General features: G+C 40.5%; 1 protein-coding gene across 1 annotated transcript in view; it reads right to left on the bottom strand.

Annotated features, from left to right (window-relative positions):
* itfg1 (integrin alpha FG-GAP repeat containing 1) overlaps positions 1-23,351 on the bottom strand; it is a 252,552-nt gene that overhangs the window by 91,439 nt on the left and 137,762 nt on the right. The window lies entirely within an intron of this gene.

Below are 23,351 nucleotides of genomic sequence, written 5' to 3'. Positions count from 1 at the left end.
TGTGATAGGATCAGTATGCCTGGCACCCCAACAGATGCGTACCAAAAAGTGGGGTGCTACAGGAATTTGGGGATGCCATAAAATGTGTGCCGCACCGATACGAATCAAACTAAACAGCTTGGTGGAAACGGGGGTCATATCTTTGAAAATTCATTGGTCAGCTGTGACAATTTGCCACGCAAGTTAAAATAAACCCACCATCTATATGGGGTAACCAAACAATAACACCTAGAGTCTGTTATCAAATACTACCTCTTGTGTCAAACAGAAAACAGCTCCTCACTAGACTTTGATCTGTTTTTCAAAGAGACGTAAAATCATCTGGAGCTTCTTTGACTACCATATAATCATACGATGAATAATCCACGGCGTGTGCCATTAAAATAAAGCAATTTGTATTTTTACAGGTCATTTATAATTTTCAGTAATCTCTGTTCTAAAACTCCTTTGCAAAGCTCTTCAGAGGTCTCTCCCTAAGCTCATGGTAACTTGACTCAACATCAGTAACTGCACATATCTAGACTAGTGCCCTCTAAAAACTGAAGTTTTAATATTAAAGAAGTTCTTATGACATAAATCTGAGACTGGTTAAGGATCCAGCAAAATCTCAGAGAAAAAAATGTTAAGGTTAAATAAAACTTCCCTAAGACACAAATACTTTCTTGTTTGGACTGTTTCTTCTTCTCATCCTGGCTTCTTGGTTGGACCCAAGAAGTATCAACAGAGTTCAGTTCTAACTTCTTACTCACCTTAGACTGACTGGGAATGATAGTCCTGTCAGAATCATTCATAGCAACTGGACTCTAACTGATAAGTTACAGATGTTTATGTAGTTATGTAAAGGGTCACAAAAGTGCAAAGTTGCATTTCTGCTGTGCTAAAAATGCAAGTGACATCAGTAAATACATTTTGGAAGTTTAACTTTCTGATAAGTTGATCAAAAACAGTTGCATACGAATGCTCATTGACATCCAGCAGCTGAGCTGAGACAGCTGAGATCAACACTTGACCACACAGTCAGTAAGAACCACCTCAAACCAACATACATGAAAGGTAAAGGGCTCAAACGCTGATGTGTGACTGCTCTTAGGAATGTTTGCAGTTTTCGTTTTCATTTTTCATCATAGCCATCTTCAAGCTACAGGGAGTCAGGGGAATCTTGATAAAATCTGTAAGTAACATGTTGCATCTGGATGATATCATAACCTGAAGTCCTTCAGAGTCAGAGTCAGAAGTCTGCTGTGGGTTTGGGCTGGTAGTTGCCTGAACAGAGATTTGGCTCCGTTCACAAATTCACATTCTACTACATATTACGCTGGAGGCTGGCTTACTCTTTTCAAAATAAGGGCAGCAATGTTCAAGGGACTGGGAGCAGCCTCAGGCTGGAGCCCCGAGCACCTGTGATGGTACAACAGCTCAGACACTGCTCTCCTGTTCTGCTGTGCATGTTTACCCCTAATTAAGACAAACTGGATCTGATACAGCACCACACACACTCGTTCACACACACAATGTTTACAGAAATGCATGTTTACCATCTGGATAATGCATTTTAATGTCTGCAAGTTTTCTGTCTGATAGGATAAACACAGAGCTTTCTATTGCTGCGACCACACCCTGCGTTTGGCCTAATTTTCTCTCAGACTAAACCCTGTTTTCCTTCTCCCTCTCTACCTGTGCTTTGTGCGCTCAGTCTTTGTCACCATCTCTCTTTGATTCTCCAGAGAGATTGAAGCCCTCCCTCTCGCTATCAGCGAGTCTTTCTGTCTTCAGGGACGACTCTCTGTATCCGTTCTTAGATCTTTGTGGTGATCAGGAAAAAGAAAGACGCTGCTCTAAAAATAGACTAATCAAGACAGCCCTCCCTCTCTGCTGAATATTACACATCTCTCTTTTTTCCTTCAACTCTTCTGGATGTGAGTGTCTTGGGAGTTAAGGTGAATACAGACCACAAGCTGGGACCCCAATGGGATGCCTGTCATCCTAGGTACTTTAAAAACTTAAAGGGCTGTGTGAGGCACTGCTAGGAAAATATTAGGTGTGTCTTACTTGCAGCAGAAGTGTTCCTGTGTTAGCAGAGGAAATATGAGGCAGAGAGAGGAAAATGTTCCTGTGCTTGATGAGGAGTTGGATGAAATGTTGACAGACAGAAAACTGCAAACCTGAGTGAAAACGTAAATAATAAGTCTTACCAACACACACACACACACACACACACACACACACACACACACACACACACACACACACACACACACACACACACACACACACACTGCACAAATGCTGCAATAAATGTTATTACACAACAGCTGGCTCCATCCATCTGAGCAATCCAAGTGGTCAAATGGGCACTTGAATATGCTCTGAAAGCCTCTCCAGCTCTGTTAGCTGAGTGTTAGGGAAAAATGTTGCTAAGTGAAGGAACAGAAACTGAGCTGTTTCACCAGCTTCACTGAAAAAAGTATTCTGCCACTTTAATTTGCACATCACTTTTTATCATCCATATCAACGCGTACAGTAAAAACACTAATGTAGCAGACTCTTCAAAGATGATGACATCTTTTAAAATGAGATTGGAAAAAAAACAAACATATGTGTCTACAGGAAAACAACCACATATACTCACAGAGTAGAGCCTTGAGCGTCTGACACACACAATACGAGTGTATGTACAGTGACAGTCAGGCCAGCACATCTTTACAGGACCATCAAAAGACACGTTCACTTTTCTTCAGTTACAGCACAGTAAACGGTAAATGGTGAATGGAAAGTGTTTATGTAAGACTTTCTTTAGTCTACTGACCACTCAGGGTGTTGCTATGTTACACGTTACAGTCATCCATACACACCACAGTCACCCAAGTGGTGGCAGAGGCTGCCATGTAAAGAATACAGAAATAAGGCCTTTCATTGACAGGGGCCAAATTTGACTTGTTGACTGAAGAGGCGGGCTTTGAGCCTCCTCACTGACAGCTATAGGCCGCCAGACCTGACATTAGGCTAAGCTGTGCCTCTGATTGGACAAACTTGTTATCTAAACATCTTCTAAAGTTCTGAGTAAGAAGAACGCCCCCCTTCACCATACTTGGTGTGCTGATAGAGAAATTAGCTTTCACCCCCAAGTTATATTTGAACCAGTCAGTAGTTGCGTTTTTTTTTTTTTTTCTCAAGGCTGTAAAAATCAGCTTTTTTGGATTGGCATGCATGGCATTTCCAGTCTCTGCAGCACTGTCTCATGACTTTTGGGTTTGGGTTTTTTGTCCATGTGTTAAGTATAGATGTGTGCAGTCTTCTGTGTCTCTGAAAACGATAGCCAGTAGACTTATGCTCACATTGGCTCTGAAACGGTTGCAGTCCAGGTACCGTGCGGATTTTCTGCAAGCTGCCACTCACATCAGCTCCAGATAGAGGCTGCGGCTGGCTCCGGTGCCGGGTACAGAGAGGGCACTCGCGAGAGTAGAGGCTCACGTGGGTTCACGTTCTTGTCTGGACTTGCGCAAGGCCTTTATTCCTCTCATGTTTATCATTTCTAATAACGTTACTTTTTTTTTGTCTTGAATTATCCTTATAATAGTATGGGCGGTGTCATATAAAATGAGATGACTTTCCACTTCAAGAATGAGTCTCTCGTTGTCCCTTGTTGTCAAAATAAGTGAGGAGATGCTGTGCTGCTCACTTTTGCGACCTCGTGTCACCGGGTGTGATGTATTGTTTACATTTACTACTAGCGCCACTGTGCTGTAAAGAAGAGTCAAGTTACATTTGTTTGTACACTGATTTTATTTTAAAAAAAAAACAAAAAAACAAAATACAACGGATCTTCATGCCATCCGGCAATTCACTTCCTGTATAGCTCGTCATATTTCATTCAGCTTGATGCAGACCCTCTCTGGCGTCAGGGAAAAGATAGACTTCTTGCGGATTCTTTCCATTGTGCTGTACAGCTCCCGCAACCGGACTTGCACCGCACGGGGCTAATGTGAGCCTTCAACAGTGATTCTAATGATACAGATTACATGCAGAAGCTGCACCGGACCTCACCAGATTCAGTGTGAGTATATGTTTATATATATATATATATATATATATATATATATATATATATATATATATATATATATTTTGGGGGGGGGCTTCTTATGCCTTTAATCGGATTATAATCAGGACAGTGGATAGAGCAGGAAACAAGGTGAGGGTGGGGCATGACTTGTGGGGAAAGAGGCCGCCTGGACCTTCTGTGGGATCCTCATGGAGTGCGACCTGAACTACTGGGCCATTTAAGCTCCTACATTCAGCATTAAGCTAGTAGACTTTCATAGGTTTTCTGACTGGAGAACCAAATCCAAGAGCCACTGTCTCTCATTTCACAAACAACGGTTTATACGCCAAACTACACACCTACGTTCAGGGTGGGGCAGAATAGGCCTTCAGCTTGACTCATCCCTTTCACACAGAGGTGGCACAGCCACAGGAGGGCTGGTTTAGATGTCTTGCCCATGTTTCATGTGGCCAGAAGGACCTGGGATCCAAACCTCATCCTTCAAAATGAGATGTCTTTCTCTACCACTGAGTCACGGCTGCTCCATAAAGAGTCATAAACAGATCAAATTAAAACAATAATCTAGTCTCAGATGACTTTCCCGTCTTCTTTGCGGAATGATTTATCAGCCTTACCCCGCCAGAACGTTATCCGTTTTAATGTGTGGTCATATTTCAAATGCCCTCTCAAATTTTGTTTGACACTGAGCTGGAGTCTGCGGCTGGCAGTGTAATGAGTGCACTCTGCAGTGTTCTGCTTATTTTGAGGTAGGGAAGACTCACAAATGCTCACTTAGTGGATTAGGACTGGATCCAGGTTCTGTATTTAAAACACAGAGAAGTGCAGGAACGTGTAAAGATTCACTTCATTCCTGAAGTGGCCACATGTCTGTAGGCACATTGATTAAAATAGTGTTGATTCACAGGACAATTTTCTCTGCAGACCCACTCTGTTTCAGGATGTCAGTGACTTTGTGTGTGTGTTTGGAGGCTGTGTAGGTTGGGGCTGGATTAACTGACTCTGCCTGTGATTATACATACTAGCTGGAGGTTTGGTTAAAGGTCATTCTGTGTAATCCATCAATACTGCAAATGCACTTGACCTTCCTTCTGTCTTATTAGTCTCTAAACCAACAGATCTGACAGAAAATGACCAGTGTTCACTGAGGACCTGCCACTGCAGCACCTATTGGCTGAGAAACACTGCTAATGGTCAGCACTGATGGCTCACCAGCAGATAATCAGACCTCCAGCTGCAGAAAATTGTTGATTTTTCAGGGACAGAAAGTGTGTGAGTGTGTTTGTGTGTGTGAAAAGAAAAGTAGCCGTTTCAAAGTTTCAGGCTGAACTTCAGGAGGTGTTATACACCTTAATGTGTGTGTCCTTTCTTAGATTTCTTCACTTCAAAGGGCCTCTCTGCAGCTCTGCAGGGGTGGTGATGGTGGAGATAGACTCAAGGTCATGGGGTGGAAAAACACACACAAAACATACACACACAAACAAACATCAGCTGCATCATCAGTAAGAGCTGAGCATTGTACCTATTTTTCTCCCAGCTAGCATTGCATCATCTGTTTTCACTTTAACCATCTCAGCTTTACATGCAGCAAACAGCCATCAGTCATACAAACACACAAACACACAAACACACACAGTTCTGGCAATGAGGTGAATTTGAAAACTTTTTGGGGACATTGTTGGGAATGACTCTGAATCCAGACGTATATATATATATATATATATATATATATATATATATATATATATATATATATATATATATATATATATATATATATATATATATATATATATATATATATATATATATATATATATATGTATATATATATATATATGTATGTATATATATGTATATATATATATATATATATATATATATATATATATATATATATATATATATATATATATATATATATATATATATATATATATATATATATATATATATATATATATATATATATATGTATGTATATGTATGTATATATATATAAAACAGATCTTTTTCCGAATCTCTATCACAGCAGCGGCAGATACCTGAGAATAATTGGTCATTTCATAGCAACAGTCTGTTTTTGCTGTTCTCTTTTGCTGTGTAGAACAGACTGGTGTGTCTCTAATCATAATGTCTCAGGGAGACTAAAAGCAACCATGGAGCACAAACACTGAAAGCACTTTGACCAAAGACAGAGCGACTCTGAAGAACAACAAACAGACTCTCTTTGTGGAACTGAAGGTTAGAGCCGGTGACAACCAAAGGGGATGGTAAAGAGCTTAGGTAAGACAGTAGATCATTTAGTATGGTCTCATAAAGAAATATACACCAATGCATAGGCATTAGGCATTCCTAATCTGTCATACAAGACACAGTGATGTGTGTGAAATCCTAAACCAGCGACAAAACACAGTGCAGCATGGGAAACTGAGTGCAGAATTTTCAGAGAGGCCAAGATAGCTTAAAGGATATTGGAAAAATCAAGTATGGAAAGTATGTGTGTTTTTGTATGAGGAGAGGAGGGAAAAAATGCTTGCACAACTGGTCACTTACAGGTTTGGGGTTTGCAAATGCAAATTTTAAAAATCCAACTGAAGGGTCAGCTTGAATCATTTTACTGGTGTAAATTTACACATTAAAGGGTTGAATATAGCATTTAAAGAGTGGTTTTGAGGAGAAATCACAGTATCGAGATGCAAATCGTTGGACATGCACCAATAGATCCGTGCCTATTTCCTTTGGGACACATTCAATCACCTGATCAGTTAAAGTAAAAATCTGACACTCATCACCGTCCTCTAGATCAAGAGAAGTACATCACCTGAGTGTTGTTAGTATGTAGAACGAGCCTTAGTTCACACAAAGATTTCTTTGGACAGAATTAAAAGCAGCTTGCAGATAGTTTACTGCACTCAATAGAGAAGATGATGAAGCACACAGAAGTTCAATGTGACAGTTGTCATTCAGGTAATTATTGCTGGACTACATTTTATTATGCTTGACAATATATGAACAGATACTGAAGTTACAATGGCTCAAATATTTAAAATCAAAAAGGTTGAAAAATTAAGATAAATATGATTTTTAATTTACTAACTGAGAAACCAAGGTGCAAGAGTTTGACTGGATGAGCTAAAGAGGTAAGAAAAGCTGTTTTTGTTTTGTTTTGCATGATTTCTTTGGCCACAAGTGCAACAGAAATACATTCAGTTAGTTTTCAACTCAAATGTCGACTTAAAAATTAAAACAAGAAAAAAAAATTCACAGAGTGTAAAAAGGACTCATGAGTAAAAGAAGATCTTAAAGTAAGAGAAATATGCAGTTTCAGCCTTTTCCACTCTGCCCTGTGTGAGTGTGTGTGTGTGTGTGTGTGTGTCTTGGGGCTTCTATTCTTGTATGAATCTGGTGTCAGCACGAGTGTGTGTGTGTGTGTGTGTGTGTGTGTGTGTGTGTGTGTGTGTGTGTGTGTGTGTGTGTGTGTGTGTGTGTGTGTGTGTGTGTGTGTGTGTGTGTGTGTGTGTGCGCCTGTAGGGAGTCTCGGTGCCCAGGTTCCCTGCTCTACCCGCCTTCCTCCTAATTGGCCTCCAGAGGGGCCGTGGGCTGGCAGGAGATTGACCAGCTGATCACGATGGCGACCCCTCTCCTCCTCCTCCGCCTCAAACACTCCTCAGGGCCACTGTTACCTGCACACCTTTTCTGCTCTTCCATCCAGTCACCCCTTCATCTCTCTGCTCCTCTACCTCGAGCTTCATCTCTCTTTTTCCCATATCCTCTCATCTCCCCACTCTTCCTCCTCCATCCATACATCTATCTGCTGCTGCTCCCCTATTCTCCTTCTCCCCAACCATTGCACACTGAGGACTCTGCTAAAACGCCCTCCAGGCTGTGGGTTATTTTTCACAGCAGTGTGGGTGCATTTAATAATGTTCTTTATTGTTTTGATGATGGAAGCTACACAGCAGTGGACTCATCTCGCCTTTTCTCTGACAAAAATGACCTCCTGTTCTTTCCTCAGCTCCATCCTCTCGTTTTTATCTTCTCAACTCTCCTGTCTCTGATTGAAGACATATTTCAGGTTAGTCTGAGTTTATTCACGCTCCATTAATTCAACTGGGATCATTTTTCTCTGCTGGGTGCATTCACTTGTTGACCTTAAAGCAATCACATCACTACTTTTTCTATATTTCATATCTGCATATCTTTAGAAACTGTCCTGTCATTGTCATCACTGTTGAATGTCACCATAACCTTACGTAAGTTGAACAGCTGCTGTGAGGTAGAGTTCAGGGATGTTCTGCCTCATTAAAATCATAAGCATGTTTTAAATTCATTAGGCTATGGCCGCTACCCTTAATATCCACACTTGAGGATCACTGTAACCCTTTCAAATGTGCAGATACAGATTCTTTCTTTCTGTTTAATGTTCATCTGAAGGAGCTTTGAGGTCTCACTTCTATTTTCCATCAAACTCGCAGAAGTCTGTGTTCACAAATTGATGTGAAAAGGCTTGATCTGTTCTCAGCAAAATTAGTTTCTTGACTGAAAAGTGCTCAGTTTTCTGTTTGTAGAACGTCTTTAGTCCAATACCGACCAATCACAGGCCAACAGACCTTGATGCACACAGGCCTTTGGGGAGCAAAAGCAGGATGAGTGTAATCAGTTGTGCTGACTCACACTGGACAGTCTGACAGAGACGTACTTATCTTAATGAACAGATTTTATGCAATTGCAGCAAAAAATCTGACACAAAAGCCAATCAGTGTTGATGTTTCACAACTTCCTTGATAACATCAACATCATAAATACTCCATTCAATGAAACAAAAATCAAAAGCTTTTTCTTCCTCCCTTGAGGACAGACCTGACTTATCGCATTGCAGTGATGTTGTTAGATGAGCTGTTTGATTGATTTGTCCAGAGATCCTACATGTAACCATGGTCGCACTGTTTACACCAGATCAGCTGATTGTAGCCTGTAGCATGTCGATGCTAACCAGTGCTAGGCCCGATGTTACCCAGGTGTGCAAACAGGACACAAGAGAGCCAGACTGAACACACTAGCAAAGAAGTCCAGCTGAGTCTGGGCTGGTCTCTTGACTTTGTGGACCTTGTGGACCCTGTGGAGGTGGTGGCTTACAGGAAAATGATGGCCAAGCTGTCTTCTTTGATGGACAACATGCTCCTTTCGTTTTAGAAGACTTCTGACCTCTTATGTTATTCTTAATATGTACATATTTGTTTCTAAATTACTCTTACCATACTATTCTATTTGATAGAGTCTTATCATGAAGTTTGTACTATATACTTTCTTGTTCGCTATTATAACTTAGTTAATTTCCCTGTTGTGGGCCAAATAAAGGTGTGTCTTATCCTATCTTATCTTATCCTAGCTTAGCTTATCTTAGCTTAGCTCATGTGAAATGGTGGTGAAAATGCAGATTTGTGTTGGTTTTTGTAACCAGCAACAGAGCAGTTAGCGTGTGGCTTTAACCTTTACCACCTTACATCTTAACAATGCAACACTTAAGGATAACAGCAATACTTGTGAGAAAGAAGAGTCAAGGAGTGAGAGCAGAAGTGATTTGGAAATTATGCCTTAAAATCTCTCATCATCATGTCACCACAGGCGCAAATCTGAACATTTTTTTTAAAGTTTGCTCTGCAGGTAGGATACAGAAACAATCCATACTTGCTCCCAAATTCTCAGGACTGCAATGTTAGAGGTTGACTATCGTATAGTTTTGCAACACAGAAACACATTTTTTATTGTATTAGGTGGTGGGATTAATCATGTCTGCAGCAGTTGATACTGTAGTTCGGCTACCAAGTCACTTCTCTGTCTGAAAATCAAGAAAGAGGCTGAACTGACCAGGAAGTACCCCAATACTTCCAATGCTGCAGTTCTAAAGGCAAACTCAAACCCTCTGCAGTCATAGGGAGAAAACCTGTTAAAGACATCAGAAAAAAAGTCTATTTACTACAACTTTATCTTACTTTATGAAATCTTGAAACACGCTTTGAGGCTTTGAATGCAAAACATAAGAACCTGCAGTACTAACCAAAGAGTAAAGTTTATGGTGGATCAACTATACAACTAATAAAGAGAAAGCAATGAGCAATGTTTTTTTCTTATTTGAGATGTAAATGCTAATTCTACTATTACAACTCAAACTGATGATCACAGTTTATAGATGTTGTAGGGACTTGTAGAAAACATGTAGCCTGTCAGTATAAACATGTTCACCAGGGAAAACTCTGCTCTGAATGATGAAGTCACCAAACTATTGTCAGACTGACAGGAGGAGAGAGTAAGAGTGACAGAGGGAGAAAGAGACGTGGACGAAAGGTGAGTGAAGGGGAGGATTGGGCAGGTCCTTGTGGATGAAGCGACAGAGAGACAGCAATATGTTGCCATAGCTCAGAGGTCAGTAGTTTCTCATTGTGCGAGCTGCTGCCGTGATGAACACAGGCAGCGAGTCACAGATACACACAATCAAAGTCAGAGCGCATCCTTTTGTCAGGCCTCTGCACAGCCCGCCTGCTGTCATTCACTCCCTCATCCTCCACGTCTCTCCCTGGCTGTTGTCTCAGCTCTCACTCTGTTGTGTTACAAAGTCATCTCTCTGTTGAGCCTGTCGGTATTTGTCGTTTTGTAGGCTGCTTCACAGAAAAAGCTCTAATGAGTTTCTTTCATAGTGAAGCACAAGGTTTTCTCTGGAAGACAAAACACTGAGGTGTCTAACAAGAAATTCAAGTATGACATCTAAAGTCTTCTGGAAACGAAATGTATTTATAACTTGTATTTCTTTAAAGTTTAACTTATTGTTTCAGATTGAAATTAAAATTAAAAATGTGTGAGGTGATTTCTCATCCCTGGGAGTGAATCTGGGTACTTTCCATCTGTCACTGCAGAACTGCAACCCCTGTGGCCTGAACACCGACTCTGTCAATGTTTTAATGAGATCAGTGCCCCAAAACGACTGACCATGCCTCCAACGCAGCAACAGTTATCCAGTAACACCACATACAGACACAGGAATTATACAAAAGGTCAACTGTCGGATTATGAAGGATAATCCGTTTGCTCTCTGAACAGCCTGCTTTTCATGAATCAAACAAAGACTGCACAGTTGGTCAAAGAGTAAACCCCAAGCAAGCTTTGACACATTAATAAAAAAGTAAGTGAGGATTTTACAGCTTTGGTATTTTTAGCCACACCAGCACCAGAGCCTGAAGTTTTAGGCTGAAGTTCTGTTGTTAGCTGAGCAAGTTTAGATGTTGCCAATTATTTGTTAGTCCCACACTGGCAATGGAAGATGTGCTTCAATCAAATTCGATGATCACTATGTCCCATTAGGTGATCCCAGGGCCATAGACACTGGGAAAAGAAGAAATTCAGTCTTTCATAGTAATGCTTCAATGAAAAGTCATATAGTTGAGAATGTTGTTGCCAGAGCTAGATTCTCCGTTGTCTATCTCCATCTCGCAGCACTAACTTAATCATTCCTCTTTTATGTTTACTGTTTTGTGTTTCCACACTCGTGTTTTTGCTCATGCAGAGGGCTCTGTTTTCTCACTGGTAACAGTCAGTGACGTGACGCCACATGCCAGACTTTCTGTCGGGAGGCTGAGATGTGTCCCAGATGTAGCCTTGAGTGTTGCTCACTGTGACACTTGACATGAGATACAATGGTCTATTTTGGGGTCTGACAGGTCCTGACACCCTCTGTCAGGCTACAGGCTACATGCTAACAACACGCAGCCTGGCCCTGGAGTTGGAAAACTTAAATGCTCATAAAGAGGCAACTTGTGCTGGAGCACAGATACATTCAGACATCACAGAATCAAAGAAAATGTCAGCAGCTGTTATAAATACCACCCATGTTGGAGCTGGGTTCCAAATGAATTTGTGCAAGTTATATAACAACAACTGAAATATAAATTAAAAACCATAAAACTGCCCACCACCTTTTTGAATTATTCATATATGATACATTCTTTGGTCCAAGTATTTCCCCTGACTAGTGACTCAGTTAGTACCGTCATCTGATTTAGTTGTCAGCATTGATATCCCAAAGGGAGTCTGGCAGACATTCTTTGTTCACAGAGGAGAAACTGTTGATTTTGTTTATCATCAAACTTCCTTTGGGAGAAATTATCATCAGCCTTTTCTTTCCTTTCAATTAGCTGAACAACCAAATAATTGTGTGTCTAACATAAATGTATTTGGTACATGCTGCTTTGGAATATGTACTGAATTCAGCTGTGTAAAGATTGACACAGCTAAAGCAGCTGTTTTATCATTGCACAAACAGTCAGAAATCAGTCAGATGGGGACGAGGGGATCAAATCAAAACGCTCTTAGTCTTTAGAATATATTCAACAATTAGTCAGAAATCAGACTATGAGCTTAGTCAGCGCAAGATCAACCTATTGAAATGCATGTAAACAGCCAAGCCTGGCTGAAACTGGACAAATTGGAGCATAGCTCAAGTGACATACCCACGTAATGCAATTGCTGTCGGTGCATTGGTTGAATTTGGCCAGACTCAGCAGGTCTCGGTACGCCTCAGTATTCAGCTTGAAGAGGAAGTAGATGACCATGATAAATAGGGTTGTTCCGCTCATACAGTCTATGGTTCCAACACAACAAACACCATGGCAAATACTAAAAATATAAAGAGCTACAGCTGCATCCATCTAAGCCATTGCTGTTGGAATGTTGCTTCTTCTTCAGCTGAATCAAAACTGGTCTGAGGCCCCGTTTTCAAGACAAGGTTTCATCTGAAAACGCTAAAACGCTGTGAAAACGCAGTGAAAAAAATCTGCGTTTACACGGAAATGCTGATTGACAGAAAACGCTGTAGTAAGCATGCCAGGCCTGTAGAGTAGAGTTGAGCCGGTCATCTGGTGTATTGGTGAATACTAAGTTCAAAAGTGGAGCAAAAGATGCACATTTTATATAAAGACAGTCAGTAGATACAGCAGATTGAGCAGCACGAGCACAACACAGTAGTTTGCGACTATCGTAACAACACTACCGTTGTACTGTTGAATGCACGCGCACGTTAGGCTGAGTGTGACGTCAGTGTTTCCACTGAAAACGCCGGTTTACTGTTGACACGGCAACGGTGTCGGGAGCATTTCAGAAAAATCCCACTCTGGAGGCTGTTTTCAAAAGTTTGCGTTTTAGGTCGGCTGAAACGCAGTTTCCGCGTATACGCAAGGCTGCAACGCAATAAAACTTTTACGTTTAACCCTAAAACCGTTGTCGTGTAAACCGCCCCTGAGAAGCCTGCAGCTTTGCAGATCACAAAAGGACATAGGGCCACCTATCAAAGCGGAGTGAGTCTTTTTTGTCCAGAAGTTTTATCTTCTTTTCTGCATGAATACAAAGATAAGATTAGATCCTTTGCTGTGGCTTTACGCTCAAGCTATGACCTTAGCTGGACTGCTGTGTACGAGTCAACGCACTGGTTGCTTACTTACTCAAAGAAAGAGTTTCCTAAAGCCATTGGCCATAATATAAAGCTCAGGGGTGAATTTAATAATGGCACATCAGATGCTCTGTGTTTAGAACAAAAAGCATGACACATTTATATAACATCAGGGACTCAGGTGTGCTGTTAAATATAGCCCAAAGACACTCTTCCTCAGATTTGGCTGGTTAGCATCACAGCTCTCTGCACCAGTGTGGGTAATGTTATTCTTAACCCTCATTTGTTATACTATTAATGATCAGTTCTCTCAGAAGCTGCTTAATTTTCTTTGTTTAGAGATTCAGCCAAGGCCAAACCAGCCTCCAACCAACAAAGCTGCACTTTGGAAAGACAATGTTGTGCAGGGCTAACAAGGCAAATGTCTCGCGCTACTCCACTTTCCTCCCTGGAATTAGCAACAAAACCGAGACACAGACACAGCTTTCCTGCCTCCAACATACAGAGAGAGGGATGGATTTTAAATGGCATTGCCTAGCAACAGCCTGCTAAGCTCTTGGCAGCTGCTCTGTGGGGTTGCATACTGATAGATGGAGAGACACACACACACAGACTCACACATATAAACACTTGCACGCTCTAAAACTTAATGTGATGGGGCCCATCAAGGCATCAGCAAAGTGGGGAGCAGTGAGCTTTGCATTCAGGAGCTTTAACTGTTGCTCTGCCTCATGAATCACCCCAAAGTTTATCTATATGAGCACACAAACAGAAAATTACAACACTTACAAGTTTACTACCATCATTTCTGTTTATAGACGCTACATGGGATATTAGTTACTCTGTTTTCTACTGGTTTATGCTTATTAGCCAGTACGTTAGCCATTATTTTAGCTATTAAAGTTAAACCAAAGTCTGTGCTCCAGTCTGTGACCTAACCTCAGCAGGTTAGCACAAACTTTGCTCAATAATGACTTGCACACTGAAAGTTGGAACCTTGGGGCTGAAAAATGAAGCTAAAAAGGACGTCAAAGTGCAGTCGCCAATGTGGTCAGTGGAGACGGGTTCAAACAGGGAGTCTATCCACATTAAGCCTTGTTTAATGCCAAACTGTCCTGCAGAAACAATGCTGACAGCCTGGTCCAAGAAACATAACAAGTTTCCCCACTCATGAGGTCAGACGATTTTAGACACTAATGTCTTCTGGCAGCCAGTGTTTACCATTTTTGTTGACATTGTTGGTGAGACTTTTCCCAAGTTACACAGTTCAGGAAACTCCAACATCTGTTGCCTGTTTCTTTAATCTGACTCATGTATAAAAGGATGAAGATGAATGAAGCTGGCCAATTCAAGCACCATCACAAAGCTGTCCTCCCATCATATTCTCATTTTCTCATACATGTACTGGTCACACTCTGCACAATGGGAAGATAGCTCTAAGATGTAAGCTAACATGAACCTGTTAACCTACCAGCAGAAGAACTGTGGGCTGAATTGGAGCAGTCAGGAGGCCTCGTCAACATTTGAGCAGATGATTCCATCGTCAAACATTGGGCACCGCTCACAAGAATACAGACATTCAAGGAGCTTTCACCACCCTGCTGAGCAGTGTAACCTGAAGGCTGTGAGGCTCTGACAGCAGTGTGTGAGGCTGAGAGAGCAGCTGGGCAAAACTGGAGGTTCAAGTGCTGAAAAATTCCCCTGGAATCAAACTTTGAACCGAACCAGTTGTTGAAGCAGATGATGTTGTTGAGTCCTGTGGTGTTCTGCTTAGCTCTGGCTCTTCTGCTCATGATGCACAGGACAGTGATTAATGTTAGTCCATTGCTCTTAATTACCTCAACTTCTCAGAAGAACCCAGGTGTGCGAGCACCCTGCACTGCAAAAACTGAAATCCAAGCAAGTGTTTGTGTCTCACTCTTGGTAAAAAATTCTCAGACTTAATTCAAAGTCCCATTTGCCTCAACAGTCCAGAAAAATTACTTATTTTACGATCTTAACCATATAACGCCAAACGTATCATATTTGATACATGACTTTTTCAGCCCTCCACATAAGCAGTGTGGTATTTTTTATCCTGAAAAACCTGATGTGTACAATCAGATAGATGCAGTGCACAGATAAACCAACACTGGGTAGTAAGTCACTCATTAGCCGCCCTTCCAGTGACACTCTAAGACTGCCATGACTCAGGAATTGGACACAGGTGGTTTTTCAAGAAGAACTTTGCCAAGTTTAAAAAGGTTAAGGTAAGAAAAACATTACAATATTTACTGGCACATTAATAGGAACTGTTACTGGGTTCATGCAAAGTAAAAATACTAAAAAATTCACGATATATGTTTGAGTAAACCGTGTTGAAGATGGCATATCAAATTTGATACAGCGGGTATATAAGGTCATGTGACTCTAAAACAGTCAATCGCCATTTACTTGTATTTCGTGCATTATATCTAAAATCAAGCAACATACAGTCTTTTTATTTTTAAATGACATAATTTGGTACATTTAGAGTTAAAAACTAGGTATGAAACTTGCTGTACTGCTGTATGAAAGGATGGCCTGGATCATTTCCCAACATGGGAAACCCGACAGAGATGCAAGCAGTGCACAGGCCACTTTGGCCATGTGTACTGTCAGAAATGCAGAGTGCATCTTTGCTTAAACAAGGAGAGAAACTGTTTTCAGGCCTTCCACTATGCAAAATAAAAGGTTGTTAACCGCAAAATGAGTAAAATACTAAAATGTTATTTTTTTCCAGGCTTCCACCCAGCCAGGTCCATTGGTGGCTTTCTCACTACTGCATGATGGTAGCATTGTTTATGTTTGGAAGCACAAATTTGTTAGATTTGTTTGTGATTTATTATGTTTTTGTTTGTTCAGGAAAAAACAATCGTTGAGCATTGTGACCTTATGTATCAAATATGATACAAATTGAAACTCAAATATGGAAAGTGATATTTGAACATTTTTTAGGGGGTTGTTCAGAGGGACCAATCAAGGCTCCAGGTTCAAAGAACTGGAATTTTCTCTCAATTATTTAATGGTTTGGGCTCTACAGGGTTAAAAGACAAAAATGATGCCTGAATTTCTCGGTAATGATTGAAAGACAATCTGCCAATGGGGAAAAGAAAAATGTACTTAATTAGTTTCTTGAAATAAGAAGTCTTAATACCAGGCACTAAGTAAGTACATCTTCTTTCCTCACTGGCAGGTTTTGCTGGCCTTGTCAGGTGAATGTGGTTCTTATTAAGTCTTACGAGGCAATTTTCAACAAAGATTTCAGTTATTTCATTGTTACACTCACTCTCCATACTTCTGAGGAGGGTGAGATCACAAACAGTCCTGTCAGCAATAACCACAAATAGAGTTTTAATGTGTGGAAAATGCTTTTAACTGGCTAATTAGGCAGCAAACACAACACCCTTGATAATGTAGCGTTCAGTGACCTCTTGCTCCCCTGCAGCTCACTCCTCTTGTCCTGTTATGGTCTCTTTTCATGGCAGTTCACACATCTATGGATGACAGAATACTAAATGCATCCACTTTCACACAAGTCGTTTAGGCCTCCATGGATTTGTTATTTTCTAGAATTCAATGCACCAAAGACATGCAGCTTTTTGTCTGTTTAAGAAGCCAACCAACAAAAGACACATAGAGGATTGGCACCAAACCAGGTGAGTATCAAAGCTGATTTTAAGTCTGAGGAGCCTGTTAGCTGATGTGACAGCTGTGGCTATAACAGGAGAACATATTTATCTTTGGGTCAGTAAGTTCATACGTTGAATTCAATATTAGGAAGTGTTTCCAGACTGCAAACCTAACTGAATATAGATGTTACAGTTTGTAAAGTTATAAGATAAGAAAACACTCTTAATCAGCATTGTAAAAAAAATTAGAGCTATAAAGTAGAAGATATGAAGAAACCACCTCAAATCAAATACATATGAAAACAAATATATATATATATATAAAAAGAGTCTATGTTCTATGTGGTTGTTGCACATAATTTGGCGAAGGCACATTAATCCTGTTTCATATTTGGGGTTGTGTTTTCAGCTCAGAGTTCAGGAACAGTGATAGCTTTGAGACAGAAACTGTTCATTAATCTTGTGGTGTTGTTTGATGGACCTGTCACTTTCTCTGGAGGGCAGCAGGTCAAACAGGTGAAATGAGTCCTGGAGGAGGTTGTGTGCTTTCTGATGCAAGATAAATCAGAAACGCTTGACATCCTCCATCAAACAGCGCACGACAAAATCAAGACTATTTATTGATGAAAGCATCTTAACTGTAGATTTTTGTTTGAATCAGTGTGTAATCACCTGAAGATGGAATCTGTTTTGTGACAGGGAATCTACTGAAATCCTGACGTTAAATTCAATACCTTTTGAAGACATTTTAAAAAGCTTTTCAAAAAGTCTTAAGACCTAATGGTGACTTTAAGCTGTTGTCAGCAACCAATCTTTGACAGCTGGAGTTTGCATTTTAACATAAATTGGGTAAACTGAGAATGAATAAAGCATAAAAGAATAAATTAAACTAAAGGCAGGTTAATTGACATTCCCACAAAAAGTAACAGCAGTTATTTGAGGCCAAATTGCAGAAAAAAAACCAAGAATTTATTTCATCAATGTCAAAATGTATGACATGTGCTTGAGATTGTGTTATTTGCTTTCCATCAGCGTTACATACGTACAGCTATTAAACTACTGTACAAACTGAGTTTGTTGTCACATTAGCCTACGTATATGTTGGGCTGCTAGCGCTACGTATAGCCCGCGCCTCACAAAATTACAACTTTGCTTGTTGTCACATCTCAAACAACAGCGCTACGTAACTGTATTGATAAATAGCTTATCTCGTTGTGTTGTATCCAGTAAAAAGGGAATTTTATCAAAGAAAATTTATACCAAAACAACTGAGATCAGGGGAAGCTTTCTCTAGATCGTAAGAATCCAAGATCCCAGGTCCTCAAAAGTCCGAGAAATTTTCTCAGGAGGCTTGAGAAACTCTTCTGATCTAGAGTGAAATATTCTGAGATGCTAAAGCTTTTTCTTGATCCTCACGCTGGTCTGTGATAAATGTGACGAGCAGAATGATCGTCCAATCACCAGGTGTGGTTATTTTTGAAGGTTTAGACCTCGAAAACATTTTTGAACCAGATGGACTATTTCCAAGGTGGATATATGGAAATGTCTGTATGCCGTGTCAAATTAATTTGTAACAGTCGCAAGAAGGAAAATAAATATTAATGGATATGTTCAAAATCAAAGCTTGATTACCAGTAAAATTGAATACCGCACCACATTACAATTAAGACTTTTTAATACTTTTTAAGGGCCTTAATTTTCCCACAACTGATTTATCAACTTTTAATACTTTTTAAGACCCCGCGGACAGCCTGTGTGATGACGAGTAAACTGTTTGACCATAAATTAACTTTTACATCAACATAAGGACCAATCCATTCCATCTTGCACTCAATGGATAAACAAGTAACACATGCATTTCAGTATTTTGGTGAATTCATGGCCGAATAAAAAAGATTGCTTTTTGTGCACCAAAGAATTTGTAATAATAGATGTGATTGATCCTAAAAACTTGACAAATGGAAGATCATCTTATCATGCATCACAGGAGCTTTTTGCTGCTTCCATGGATGAGAAAGTAAGCATTTCAATCTAGAATCTGACTGCTGGTTATTATCAAATATTCACATTCCTACCTGTAAGATGTTTTGCCTCATTAGCTGATAAGCATGGCATTTCGTTTGAAAAATGCAGTTGATCACTTGGTAAGAGACAGATCTGAGAAGCACTTGGCAGTAATAATCTATATAAATGTCAGTCAGCTGGCAGTTAGTGAGCAGAGTGTGAACATGTTGGTTAAAATGTGACACTAATCATTGCATCTTAAGCTCATCAGGTTTGAAGCTCTGAATCCAGAGCTGGAGGACCGGAGGGGGTGTGAAGCAGCTTTTTCTAACACGCTGTGGAGCTAAAGTTAGCCTGAGTAGCTGCAGTGAAGAGCTGTCGACAGTATAATTGGAGGTCATCAGTGAAACACCATTGAGCTTGCTTTTACACCGTTAAACAGAATGTGTTACATACCAGTTTGTCATTTGAGCTGTAAGTGGAATTTTTCCATAAAAAAAACACAACAATAATGTTGTTTGAAGATATTACATTTGCATATGTCAGCTGAGAGCTTTTTAGCTCCCCCTTGTCCCATTACCAAAGCATAATAATAGTGTGCTATGGAGTGGGAGGCAGCAGTGGGATCATAGTAAACTAAAATGTTTTTCCTGTGAATGATACCGCTGTATGGATTAGTTTCTTTGAGCCTTTCCTTCGATTATAAAACAAAAATAAAACCTTCTGTGTAAAGACATACACACAGAGTTCAGCCCTCTGTGGGGGACTGGGATGCCAGTATGGATAAGGGTAGGAACAGGTGGACACGTTAGAGGAAACTACTAATTTAACTCAACAAATAAAGTTGTCTGTGATTGTTAACTTAAATGTAAAGTAAAATTTCAGTGTTCATAATGAATCACAGGTTTAATTGATTTGCATGGAAGGTAACAGGCACAAGTTTTAAGCTTAAGCAAAAATCTGATTAACTGTACGTTTATGATGCACAATGTGAGAATGTAAAACTGAAGTTTCATGTGCACAATGCCTTTCTTGTTTACAAAGTGGTGCAAAAATTGTGTTCTAATCTGTTTACCTCACCTCTGTGTGTAAGTTGAGTTAAGTTGTAAGTCTAATGGGTTCTTCACACCGTCTCGCGGCAACGCGCCACCTCCAGTCATTTTAATGAGGGATGGGCGGCAGATGGCAAGCGGGTTTAGCTGCGGCGGTAGGACCCAGAAGTGGTTGCCACCCACGTGAACACGCACAGATTTTCCCCTGCCGCCCGGAGTCCAGCATGTTGAACTTTCTGGCAGCAGCTGCCTGGGAACAGCCAATCACATCGAAGGAAGAAGAAAACCCGGAAATAGCAGGCCTCGCAGGGCAAAAAGAGCAAAGGAGGAGCTGATACTGCTGGTATCTGAATATCCAAAGCTCTACAATACTGCTCTACCGTCCTACAACCTGAAGAAAAACTGGGCATGGGACAACATTTCAACAAAATTGAAACATTCAAAACATTCACAAATATTAATTTTGATTTGATGTATTCACAGTAAAGGGTTCAAACCGTATTTTCCCCTCCGTTTTATAGTCAGTAGTGATGTAGTATTGTGGAACCAACCATTGAAATGTATTTCTCGAGGGAATTCTTTTGATGACGGAGCCTTATTTCCCCTCTGTTTTTTGGTCTGTAGTAATGTTAAATTCTTGAATCAGCCATTAAAATTTATTCATAGGGGGGTTCTCTTGATGACAGAATTGTGTCTTTCATAGTTTTTATACACAGTATACAGTAAACAGAAACTATGAGGTACTACTCGAGGGTACATGTTTTTGAGGAGGGAGTGTTGTGAACTGTTTTATACAGTCTATGGTTGTGAAGGACTTTTGGGCGGGCTCTGCTGTGACGTTCGCCGAATCATCTCTACGTCACTACCGCCTGTTACCCCATGCTCATTTACATCAGGAGCCGCTTTAAAAAACGCTCTGCATTTCAGGGGCCTCCTACCGCAGAGAACGGTTTTCGGGGCGGTTATCGCGCGGCAGTGTGAAGGGCGCTTAAGTGGTACACACAATACATGGGGTGTATGCATCGAGCTTGCCAGGGTGGATGACCTCGTCTTAACGCCTACTGAATCAAACTTTTCTGATACAGAGACTCCCATCTCTGAGCTTCATCCTGTCTTGGTGATGTCATGGAGACTATTTCTACGTTTTATCCATAATATGATGCGCACATGTTCCATTTCAGTGGTTAAATGATCCCTCTGCAAACACAGAGTTCTGACAGCCCCAGGACAGTGAGGTTGATATGTACGTTCAGTTCTGTGGTACTTGTCCATGAAACCCTCTCCCCTGATATGAAATAGGATGGAGTGAGACAGACAGACAGAGAGATAAGGATGATGATATTTTTTTTCCGTGTGACAACCTTAAGCAGAGGTTAACTACATTTTTCTGTTACTGTCAGACGCGCGCTGACCTATAGCCCGAAGAGCTCTGCACAGAAATGTGTCCTCTGTTTGTGTGAGTGAGTGTCGTGCGGCTGTGCCACATCTCCCCAAGGCTCTTCCTGCCTTGTTGCTGATTTACACTCCTTTAAAAAGGACACTTGTAACATCTGGAGGTGCATCTTGACGGGAAAAACAACAGTTCCAATCAAGTATGTGTAATCACCTGTAATCAGCAGGAAGGAGCCGTGTGCTGTCACGCAGTAGTGTGAGGTACAACGGAAATCACTTTTGTTCAGCTGTTTCCATCTGTGACCTCGATTTTCATTCCAGAAATAACTCCCTCTCACCACACACTCTTATACACACACACGCACACACAGGTGCAGCAGCTCAAAAGGAGGGTGGAGTGTGACATTTAGACCATTTCTGCAGCGATAGGGGACTCTTATGAAGCTGGGGTGAAGCATTTCAACATCAAACGCTCACAGCTAGCAGGGCGCTCCGTCTCCCTCGGGGCACTGCATGAATGGTCACTGTATGTGTCTCTCTGTGAATGTGAGCCCTACCTGAGCAAAGAGAGAGGCTGGGCTGCTGGCTGCCCACAGACAATCATAGATGATACAAAAATAGTCTGCTGGTGGAACCACTCCCGCAGAGCACGCTTTGCTCCAATGACACAACATTTTGTCACTGTCATCTCCGTGGAGAACTCAGATAAGCTGCGGGAAAACTCACGTCATAACATTAGTCTCTGAACTTTATTAAAATGGAAAACAGGACTTCCTGCTTTGGGATATTCATGCTTTGTTGCTTTTTTGTTTAGATTATTTACAGCAAAGCCCACAGTGTATGCTGGTATGGAAATCAGGCTGTCCGATGAGTGCTTTGCTTGAGCTAATGATAAGTTCAGGCAGCTGCAAACAGAGCTTCATCAGTACTTACAGTCCTGGAAGACTTTGCAAAAAAACCATAAATCAGCTAAAGTGGCTCCATTCTCCCTCCGTGTTGAGCAACAACTCCTGAGATCACTTATGTGCTGCTCCTGAAAAAGCAAGATCATCACATTTGCTTCACTGTTACAGATTAGGAGCAGGCTGCTCATCTCCTCCATAATTAGCTGTCTCATTAACACCACCCGCATCATATACACCTCATAAAGAAGGTTTAATGAGGGCATAACCTTTACAGTGACAACACAGACAACAAAAATGTCCCTTCTCCTGTTAAAATTCTGCAAAGTACGCTTGAATGAGGTGTAATAAAGTGTATGAAATAAAATGACATTAAGATGTCACTGTCACTAGAGTGCTTCAGTGATTACACAACCTTTAGTCTTTCTATCAACAATCAGTGCTCACGCATGACTAGTGGAAGAACTTTAGGGTAGAAGAAAACTTTTCTATATTTATTTGCATAACTTTAGAAGAAAAACAGTGAAGCAGAAAATCTAGAAACTAATGGGTTGAGTTAGATCATTCTCCTGTCCATGATCAAAACAATTCAATATGAACTACTGAATGTGATATATTGCTGAATTTCACTTGTAAATTGTGAAAGAGAGTTCCATTATTTCATATCCAAAAACAGTAATGAAGCCCATAAATATATATATATATATATATATATATATATATATATATATATATATATATATATATATATATATATATATATATACACTGAACAATTCTTAAATGGTAAATGGACTTCAGCTTATATAGCGCTTTTCTAGTCTTGGACAACTCAAAGCTGCTTTACACCAC

Source organism: Halichoeres trimaculatus, unplaced genomic scaffold (assembly GCF_033239565.1).
Source record: "Halichoeres trimaculatus isolate MK-OKI-2021-1 unplaced genomic scaffold, fHalTri1.1 fHalTri1_scaffold_3, whole genome shotgun sequence".
In the NCBI taxonomy this organism is placed as follows: domain Eukaryota; kingdom Metazoa; phylum Chordata; class Actinopteri; order Labriformes; family Labridae; genus Halichoeres; species Halichoeres trimaculatus.
The sequence above is the reverse complement of the archived record's forward strand: the minus strand, read 5'-3'. Positions and strand labels throughout refer to the sequence as shown.